This window comes from Onychostoma macrolepis, chromosome 15, assembly GCF_012432095.1.
Source record: "Onychostoma macrolepis isolate SWU-2019 chromosome 15, ASM1243209v1, whole genome shotgun sequence".
NCBI lineage: Eukaryota > Metazoa > Chordata > Actinopteri > Cypriniformes > Cyprinidae > Onychostoma > Onychostoma macrolepis.
Genome location: NC_081169.1, coordinates 10499103 through 10507273, shown reverse-complemented (window position 1 = coordinate 10507273; position 8171 = coordinate 10499103). Strand labels below are relative to the sequence as shown.

At 35.8% G+C, this 8171-nt stretch overlaps 1 long non-coding RNA gene across 1 annotated transcript; it reads left to right on the top strand.

Moving 5' to 3' along the window:
* Window positions 1-2033: 2033 nt before the first annotated feature.
* Window positions 2034-5768, top strand: LOC131554116 (uncharacterized). Its single transcript, XR_009274341.1, has 3 exons — window positions 2034-2156; window positions 2517-2598; window positions 5614-5768. It is a non-coding gene; the product is annotated as an uncharacterized LOC131554116 (long non-coding RNA).
* Window positions 5769-8171: the final 2403 nt, after the last annotated feature.

The following is an 8171-nucleotide window of genomic DNA, read 5'->3' as shown; positions in this document are numbered from 1 at the left end:
ATGAATAAATGCCACATCTAAATGTCGCTTCATGCAGCTTCTGTGCAGTGCTAAGATGAGTTTGGTTTAGATCATTTCATGGATAGCAATAGCTAGTCATTCATTCACATTAAGTATTCAGAGAATAATATTGTCTGTTTTCACTGCGTTTCACATCTATTTATTTATTTATAAAATTTTGATTAATTTTGTAGAATTGAATTATAAATTAAGTTGGTATAGTATCGTAAGCCATTTTTATGGTATCGTGACAACCCTATTATACACCACATTCCTTTTTTCAGTTTAACCTAATTCCCACATTTCCTCCGTCGAGTTTGATATCTTTTTTTTTAGATTGTTTGTTCATTCATTCATTCATTCATACAGTAGGCTAGGCTAGCGTCACTGGAAAAGACTCCTAGTTGGTACGACAGGGTCACAGAGCATTTTCTTGAAAAGGAACCTAGGGCAGAATTTAAGTATAAATAAATGGACAATTGTTATGATGTAGGCCGAAAATTAGCTTCCCCTCTTTGAAAGACCAGCAGCCGCCACTGGGCTAAAGGTACAGTTCGCTAAAATGTGCATTGTGAACACAAATCGGCACGGGGGCACTTGATTTTTCCATTTGCGAATCCCAATGTAGTTTGGCCATCAGATGTTTCCGTACAAATCAGCTGTTCATAGCGGCTGCTTCTTCTGCCATATCTCTACAAATTGTTCGCTCAAAACGTACAATCGTTTATTTTAATTTCAACCGCTTCCAAACTGTGTAAGAGCGACGTGGCTGTGTGCCTTGCCAGTTTAAACTTTTTGATATAGGTACGAGCGCGCACATCTCTGCAGGGGCTAAACTACTCTCTTTAGCGTTTATTGTTTCAACTGTCAAAAACACCCATGGCTCACATAAACACAGTTAGTTTTGTCTCAATCAAATGTAAACATCTGGGAAAGAAATCACATTTTTATCAACTGATCTGTGCAGTATGTAGGCTAGTTCTAGTGCAGCCTAATATGAGAATAATAATCTATTATTCATACGATTAATAATATGCATTTTATTTATTTTTTTCACTTGATTAGTACATTTCTTACTTAAATGCTGCATTTAAGGATAGCTGTACTGCACCTGAACAATTTAAAGGAGTTTATTATAGTTTCTTTTATTTTATTAGTCTTATTTATTTATTTATTTTATATTGCAATGTCAGCATGCCTTTTCCACTGGTCCTTAAAAAGTCTTAAATTTAATTTGATCAAATTTAAGGCCATAAAATGTACAATGGGGATGGAAAGACATTGCCATATAGCTTATTGTGATGACTAAAATGAAAAAGGCTATGATTTCATTGGATAAATATGAGTGCTGCTCATTTCAAAGTCTATCTTTATGCAGTTTATGCAGAAAGTGCAGTATATATATATATATTCCAGTTTTGGAGGCCATAATGTCAGCCATCAAACACTGAACTGGACTAGATCCAAAAAGCAACAGTTTGAACACAAAGAGGTCTGAGACACCATTACTGCTTAAGTAGACCAAAAAAATGGATCCGAGTTCTCTTTCAGGAACTGCGATAGTGTCAACACAAAGAAAACTGGGTCCTTTTTCACTTGGTCCACCTTTTGGTCCATTAAAAGTGGTCTGACTTTGTTTCTTTTAAAGAGGACTCAAGTGTGAAAACACCCATAATCAAATAATCTCAGGGGTCCTAAATGGTTCATAGTAATACCTCAAGGTATGTTCCTGGAGATCTAGTTCAGTTCCAGCCCCGATCAAACACACCTGTCTGTAATTCTTAAGTGCTCCTCAATATCTTAATTAGTTTAATTTGTGTTTGATCAGGGTTGGAGCTGAACTTTGCAGAAAGGTAGATCTCCAGGAACAGGATAGGGCACCCCCTCCAGGCACATCCTGGAGACCCCCCAACACTGCACATTTTGCATGTCTCCTTAATCAAACACAGCTGATTCATGTCATCAGCTCATTAGTAGAGACTCCAAGACCTGAAATGTGTGTGCCAGACAAAGAAGACATGCAAAATGTGAAGTGTTGGGGCGCCCCAGGAATGTGGTTAGGAACCACTCCTCTATACACCTTTTAGGGACAGATGAGGTACAGTTGTTTGCCTATTAAGGTACTAGTAAAGTGACAAGCAGTTGTACCCCTAAAGGTAATTTTTTTGCACATTTTTTTTCTAACAATGAACAATGTCACTCTAACACACTTTTCTAATCAGACGGAGTAGAATAACAGAATAAAGCTGCTCTCTTCCACCTAGAAACTCAAAATCACAGAGAAGTAGTGATACGTTTAAAGTGCTTAAGGTTCAAAAGTTGTTCCTTGAGGTAAAATTGTACTTGTTTAACTAGTCTTGAGTAAATTATTCTGGGGTTAAAGGACAATACCAAGATGTCTGACCTAGTATGCTGTAGAATCTATTCTGCATACCTAAATAGCCTACTTCATCAACATTGGAGGAATTCCCCAGTTATAAAAAATATCCACCTTATTTTTTTTTTTTTTCACGCAGAAGTAAGACTTCCGCTGCTGAAGCATTAGCAGTAGCAGTCTCAGAGAGAATGGCTCGTCACTCCATGGAAGAGAGGGGTGAGGTGAGCAGAGCTCATTAGCATTTAAACTGGTATGCAACAAAATGGCTTGCTTTGAAAAGAGCTGTTTTTGGCAGGGTAAAAAGGGTGTTGTTTTACACTGCCATAGAGAAATTTTAACCAAAGTATGTTATAGACTTTCCATTAAGACCCTAAAGAATCATATCAACTTGTGGAAAATGGGCATCCGATGACCCCTTTAAATGACATTGCTGTCGGCCAGCTAGTGCCACTTCCGAGTTCCTGCTAGCAGTGCAGCAAATGGCCCTAGGGGAATATGTAGTTATTTGGGGACCACCCTGGTGGCTACTCCCTATAACTGAGTTGCTATAACTACCCAGCGTGAAAACTCTGTATGTACCCATGGCTTATTAATTAGACACAAACCTATGTACATAATAGCTGGTTGTTGGTTTCTGAAGAGGTTGGTTTCAGAGTTTAAATATGATGAGAGCTCGCTCGGCTCATACAGAATAAATCCACTGGTGCCTTTTTTGCCTTTAAAGGGGGGCATATTGCAACCATATCTGCTTTCACTCTAGGCCTATTCGGGGTTATTATTATCACATTCTCTATGAAAATAATGCGAGCAGGGCTCTTCCTCCACTCTGTTTGAGGTAATGCTGCATTCACAGGGGCTCAAGAATGAGTGGTACAGCAGAAATGGCTCCATTGTGCATCTGGGCTAATTACACCAGAGGCTCACTAAAACATTGTGGGTCCTCAGTAATGGTCATGACACAAGAAGAGATGGAGAGGAGGTGTCTCCATTAAGACCACACTTGCATGGGTCTGCTGACCTCAGTCTGAAGAGCCCTATCTTTTGTGTGCTAATGTTTTGAGAACGTTAGGAAAGGAAAGAGCAAAGCTTCACCATTTCCTTCAAAGACAGGAACATATTACTCTCTGTTAGGCACGTTTTGACTACCACATAAAGCCCACAAGTGTTAATAATACATTTGCTTGGGGTCGCTGTGCTACAATATAGGTAAATATAGTGTGCTATTAGATTTAAAAGGCAGATTGAAGTGGAGATCTGGACACATGCTCAAGAAATGGCACCATGAAACCAGTTTCTGTCACAGCAGTACCCAATTTCAAATATGGAGATCTTGATGGAACATTTTACCCAAAAGAAAAGTTTCAGAGAGTCTGCACACAGTTCTTTTCTGTGTAATAACTCCAAAAACATTAAAGAACATCATAACAATGGTCCATATGACTTGTGTGCTATATTTCAAGTTTTATGAAGTCAAGAACAACTGTACCTTGAACAGAGTCAGTGAATTGAAGTGGATAAGTGAATGAATCGTTATTTTAAACTGGTTCTTTTCAATGAACCATTTGATCCAGTTCACAAATCAGACTGAATGAACAGTCAAGAGTTGTTCAGCTTTGGACTCATTGATCCAGCTGCAGCTTTTCTTCAGTTAACAGCTCAATGGAGGAGAAGACTATTGGTCAATAACATGTTAGATGTCTTCCTGATGCAAAGCGTTCATACTAACTTTAATTTATTTATATTATTCATATTTGACATATAGTAGGAGTAATTTATATTGCGTCTGAATACAGGATGCTGGATGACTATTATTCTTTGTTTATTAAAAAAAAAAAAAAAATGTAACAGCTGTCTGTTATTTTCTGGTATGGCTACAAGATAATGGAACAAGCTGTACTCTCAAAGTAGCTTTGATGCCTTCACATAATAATTACGTAAGTGCATTAGTACTGGCAATTTAGAAATGCAACTGAATGAGCTGCAAAGGATATAGATCCAAAAAGTCTCATTTTTATGAGTGCGGTGGCCTAAATTGATCTATTACCAAGCAAAGTACACAAAGTATGACTTTGCGAGTTTCAATTAGCATTGGGTTTTGGATTTATTTGCATGTAAATCATATTGCACTGTAAACAAGATATATTGCTTCCAGCACAAGCAATTCAGTATTTCTTTAACTGCTGTTAAAATGTAATACAGGATTTCAACAAAATATATTCCCCTCATCATAACTCATGATACCAAACAGCCTATAAATTCGAGTAAACATGATATTTTATTGGCAATTTATATTAAATTCATAACTCATAGCATTTAGCACAGCTGCATAAGAAAGACACAAAAGTTTTTTTTTTTTTTTTCTAGGACAGACATTTATTTTATTTTATTTTATTTGTATTTTTTTATTTTCAGCATCATTACTCCAGTCAAGTGTCACATGATCCTTCAGAAAGCATTCTATAATAATGATTTGGTGCTGAATAAACATTTACTATTATCAATGTTGAAAATTATTGCACTGCTTAACATTTTTTGTGGACACCATTTTTATTTATTTATTTATTTGATTAACAAAGTTCAAAGGAACAAAATTTTTGGAACATTATAAAGGTATTTACTGTCACTTTTGATCATTTTAAGTATTCAATTATTTCAAAAATAATATAATTTGTCTATTATTTATATATATATATATATATATATATATATATATATATATATATATATAAGGTCTTATATTCATATTATATAAATTAATATAAAAATATCATGTCATATGACATATGTCACTGGATCTTGAGAGTCATAAGGTCAAAACTGCAACCTGAGTGCTATATCTGATTTGAGACCTGCAGCAGATGTGAAAAAAGATTATCAATAATTAATGACTTGCTATGATATCTACATTAATTTTCTCCAGTAAGTCTTCCATGCATTAAAAGAGCAATCTCTGAGCACTAAAATATTCCTTTGAGATGTACTTAAGATCCACACGGTCACCTTAAAGATGATGAGTTCTTTCTTCTGCACTCTCATCTAAACTCAAGAACGCAGCAGTTGGCACTATTACACCAAAATGAGTATGTAAATGAGAGTACTTGACAAAAAAAGCCCTCTCTTACGTAACTTTAGCGTAGAAATGAGGCTTGGCACTCCAGACGTACTCTTAAACCACTCACGCAATTTTAACAGGGAAAACAGACAGATTAAATATATATCCTCCTACTCCTCCACAGGCCTGCTGTCCTGCTCTTGTGAACTGGCTGGCTCCCAGCAGAGCACTAAAAGCGATCTCCAAATGCACATGAGACCAGAAGAGCAATTAGGCCCGATTAGCACCGCAGATGTGAGATGCCACCAAGTTGAAGTCGCTCTGCACAAGTAGGCTCTGTCAAGTATAACATCCCCTCATCTCAAATATCCAAGCCTTAGGCAGGCTTCTCATTGAGCTGTGCGCTATAGACGAATGAAGACATTTTCACTGACACCCTTGATGTGGTACTGTACAGGAAATAGTTTTAAATAATCCTAGGTCATTGATTGTTGAGGACATGCCCAGAGGAACTGTGATCTAGTTATTTTAAGGCATGCCAGATAAAGCAAAAGCAAATTACTCACCTGCCGATAGCTAGCAAAAGATGCTGCGTCATATTTTAATTTAAGTCTACGTTCAGACGCTCAGACATTTGTCCCCCTTCTAAAGTCAGCATTACAAAAATGTTGCAAAAAAAAAAAAAAAAAGAATGAGGACACAGAAACATGAGATTAAAGTCCTAATATTTTGAAAATAAAGTTAAGTATTGTTAAAACATTATTCTTGTGTTGATACAACTTTGATCTTGTAATTTTCACTTTATTCTAAAAAAAAAAGAGACTTGTCACGAATCTGGTTCGTGGTCTTTTGTCCGACTGCCACGAGGTCACCTCTCCATCACATTGACTCTCACACCACACATCACACTGGACTGCATTTCCCATCATCCATTGCACTGATGACACATACACAGCTGATTACACTGATTGCATGGCTGTCACCAATCACACACTCACCTAAGAGCTATTACACACACTACATAAAACACTCTCAGATCCTGATTTAGTTGTTGAGTATTGTCTAGCATTTAGCATTCTCCTAGTCTTAGCTACTTACCAAGCCTTTCCGTGTTTGTTTTGGTGTTTAGTCTCCTATATTGTTCTGCATTTATCACTCTCCGAGTCATTCCTAGTTTCCATTTCTAGTTTTAGTTTAAGTCCAGTCTTTTTGTGTTGCCTTGTATCTTGGATTACCCCTCTTGTCAAGCCCTCTGGATATTGTTCGCCAATCGAAGACCACACCCATTTATTTGAGTACTCCTCTGTCTTGCCCTCAATATACCTGTTTGCCATTTGTTTGACCCTGCCTGTGTTTTTGATCATGTCTATTAATAAAAGCTTGTGCATGGATCCGCACGCCTCACTTCTCGTTTGCCCTGTTACAACTTTAATCTCACAATGCTATGATATTATTCTTATATTTTTTTACTTTATTCTCAAAATATTAGAAGTTTAATCTCACAACGCTGCCACTTCACGCTTGGAATTTTGAATACAGTTTTAATCTTTTTTTTTTTTTTTTTTTACACTAAAACGGCACCATATAGATAATTCTTTAATCATTTATACACCCTTATATTGTTCCAAACCTGCATTAATTTTTTTTTTTTCTCTTCTGTGGAACATTTTATTTGTTTGTTTGTTCATTTGTTTGTAAAGAAATGTCTTTAAGAATTCTAAACAACTTGTATACAGTTTATGATTACTGATATGAAATTAATAAGGAAAAAACCAAGTGATATTAAAATGGTATAAATGGCTTTTCCTGATTATATTTAACACAACTTCTTCACTGCTTATTAATATTTAGGGGGGAAAAAAAACTTGAAATAAGATGTACATCATGTACTCGCATGTACATGTAAGAAAATATATTACACTTTATATGACAAATACACCATTTGACATGTTAATTCAGTTGTCCCTATAACTGTTTTTCATGTCAGTGTTAGTTTAACATACTGAGTACAAGGCTAACGCAATCTTAGATTCACTGCTCTGACTCATTTGTACAAGGAATTATTTTCTTCATTTCACACCATGATATTCATTGCATTTATTTTGATCCCCTTGAAGAAAATACTGCCAGAATTGTATAATTATACATGTGGAATTTAATGAATATGTGCAAGATCTGTATTGTACTGTGTGATTACAATGGCTATGTCTTTCTCATAAACAATCACTGCTGAGCGTGTAGGCTGCCTATGTCACTTTTGTTTTTGGCTGTATTGAATATACTGGCCGCATTCAATGCCTAAGACACCCAGCTGGTGGGACTCCAAAGGCTAGCATTTATGACTATAGTCCTCTGACGCAAATACGGAGGAAGGGTATTTCATAATGTTAGCTTTCAGTGTTTCATTTCTCATGGAAAGAGACTTTGTTATTTTAAGCTGTATAAACATAACATAATACCTGAATTAAAGACTTGTATTTTTGACGTTCTGACGAGTCACAGCATTAAAAATCAATTTAATTGAATCTCGAAAATATGCTTGTAGTAAACCTAAAAAAAAAAAATTTTTTTTTAAACTTTTCATTAGTGAACCCTCCTGTAGATTTTTTTGCTTTGAAAATAGTAATAATTAAAATGTATTTATTTGGAAATGTGATTATCTGAGTAATTTGGACCTATATACAGGTGCTGGTCATATAATTAGAATATCATCAAAAAGTTGATTTATTTCACTAATTCCAT